We start from the raw sequence: 2,798 nt of genomic DNA on the forward strand, positions 1-2,798 counted from the left end.
CTTTATACTTTAATACAAATACATTTTATACATAAATTATAATAATAACTTATATATTCAGTTACACAGATAGATGTTGTATTAAAAATTATAGGCACAACACCCTACAAAAAAAATCCTGTGTGTGCTTTTGTATATATTTGTATTTTATACAAACAAGTAATATTAATTAGGTAAATAAGCTAGTATTAAAACTACAACATGAATGTTAGTTTCAGATTGTATTATACAGTGTGATTCACCAATCATGTTAATCATTTTGCTCTTAATAATGAAAATAATTCTGATTTTTTTTTAATTTTTAAATAAACTTGAACCATTTTTTAAATTCTTGGATTTTTTTATAGTACTTAAGGAATGTTTCATGGTGACCTAAAACTTCAATTTTTCAAATAAGAACCTCACTTTTCGATTGTAATTTATTTACCAGATAATTTTTTTGAAAAGGTTGACACATCAGAATCAAAATTAGTTTTTAAGATATTTCATACTTAACATTGTATACTTAAAAGATAATAGGTTCATGAATCATGATAATAAATATATCATGATTTATAAGATATGGGGCTACAACGTGATTAATTGATCAATATTAATAATTTGTAAAAATGATCTAATATAATAAATACTAGATCTCATATTATTACGTCTGTTTTATATTTTAATAATTCATGAACTACTTATCCAAATTTTTAATTTTTAATTTTTTCACAAAAAAAAAGCCACTAAATAATTTATAGTAAAAAGAGGATGTAATATTCGTATAGAATAATAAGCACTCAAACGTAATTAACATGCTCTATTTATTGAATCGTAATAAGACATGGTAGTTCGCGACACAACTTCGCAACAAACACTGACTGACACATAATAATAAATATAAATTCACCTGGATCGGCGCGATACATACCACTATCGATAAGCGATAACAAAATGATGCATACAATATAATATTACACAAATATCATAGAGGGGGGTACTTATTTTAAAAACAGAAGTTTGGATCGCCATAGGACACTCCTATAATGGCACACACAATCTCAAGAATTTGAAAATATGGTCTTTGCATAGATTATATATATATTTAAAGATTCCAAAAATAAGGTTTTAAATTACTGCATTATTAAATTTAAAAAGGGGGTGATTAAGCTTGGTGAATCATTCTATATACTATACTACATTATACACCAATTCTACATAGTATATAAAATTGGTGTATAATGTAAATGCATAAAAACAGTTATTAATAAACTTATTTGTATGTTAGTAAATTTAGTGGTGTTCACACATTTTTTTTTTACTATAAGTTAAACTATTGTTATAGTATGTAACATACATTTTATATTATAAATATCATTTTTGAATTTGAACCATTGTCCACTCTATTAAAAATATCTGTGTACACTACTGAGTAAATTTTACATATTTAATTTAGCAAATGACTAATGACAAACTACAATAAAATCACAATTAACTAAAACATAGAATAAATTCACAATCAATAAAAGTTTACATTTATCTAAATCATGAAATCTACATCTAATTACAGACTACAGTTTACATTAATATATAACAAATAAATATTGATAATTCATTAAGGATTACAATTATCAAAACAAATAAAACATTTAATTTTCGCACAAAGTATAGAATTAGTGAATATTTCACCATACAGCATATATAGGTTTTTGATAGTCATAAACCATAAAAATTACATATATCAAATTGTTATAATACATTGAAACTAAGTCTAACCAATAAATTCTGATTTAAATTATTGCTTTGCAGCTATACCAGAATTATGCCTTAGTTAAATTAGTTTTATTATTTAAGATTTATATGTATATAAATAAAGAACCTGCAATCATTGCTTTGTTCCCTTTATCAATTTTTAATCGTCCAATTTCTTGAGCATGTCCACAGTGTGTTTTCCAATACTTGACTTGGACTGAATCAAACTCCATTAGTTCCTGATATTATTGTTGTTTCTAGTTTTGATGGACAAGTTTTACCGATTTTATTACTTCCCATCGACTTCATCAATCTTAAATCGTTTCCTGATTTTCGATAGCTTAATGAGCGATTACAAAAATAATATTGTTTAAGAACTCCATCAAACATTTTCTTTGTTCCAGTATCTAATACATACATTAAAACTGTTTGTTGTTCTATTTTTTGCTTCCATGTTTCAAATTCTATGAATTATGAAAAAAATTAATAGTCATCATAACATGAGATACATAATGAATCACTATAATAGTATAATGTAAGTACCTTTTAAATTATCAAAAGTTATCTCTTCCAACTCTACTGTAATATTATGTTTAACACACAAGTGTTATGTAAAATTTTATATGTTATGTAAAAACATGTACTTATGACAAAATATGTAAAAATATGTAAAATAAAATAAATAAATAAATAAATAAATAAAATTAATTAATTAATTTATTTATCAAGTCACATTAAAAAATAAAAATATGTATTTACATATAAATCTGAACCCTAGCCCCTAATCATCATACAAACATCATAATAATCAATACAAGTTAGTAGGTACATAGGTACAATATCGTAGATTCATAGTAGTTTTGCCAGGAGATTTAATCTAAGGTCATTATACCCAATATGTCACTACAACCGGTGTCATTAGAAACGGTTTCTACTTTAGGTACACATATATGTATTATAATTTATATTTTTCGAAAATTAGTTCGTATGTTTGGGGAGGGTGGGCTAGGAAAATGGCAAAAAAGTGGTAACGCCCTAAGTGTTTTGGGTTTTGAACGTGAGGTTTC

At 24.9% G+C, this 2,798-nt stretch overlaps 1 pseudogene; it reads right to left on the bottom strand.

The window, feature by feature from the left end:
- Positions 1–1,835: 1,835 nt before the first annotated feature.
- LOC113550278 lies at positions 1,836–2,332 on the bottom strand (annotated as a pseudogene).
- Positions 2,333–2,798: the final 466 nt, after the last annotated feature.

The sequence above is a fragment of the Rhopalosiphum maidis genome, chromosome 1 (assembly GCF_003676215.2).
Source record: "Rhopalosiphum maidis isolate BTI-1 chromosome 1, ASM367621v3, whole genome shotgun sequence".
Taxonomy (NCBI): domain Eukaryota; kingdom Metazoa; phylum Arthropoda; class Insecta; order Hemiptera; family Aphididae; genus Rhopalosiphum; species Rhopalosiphum maidis.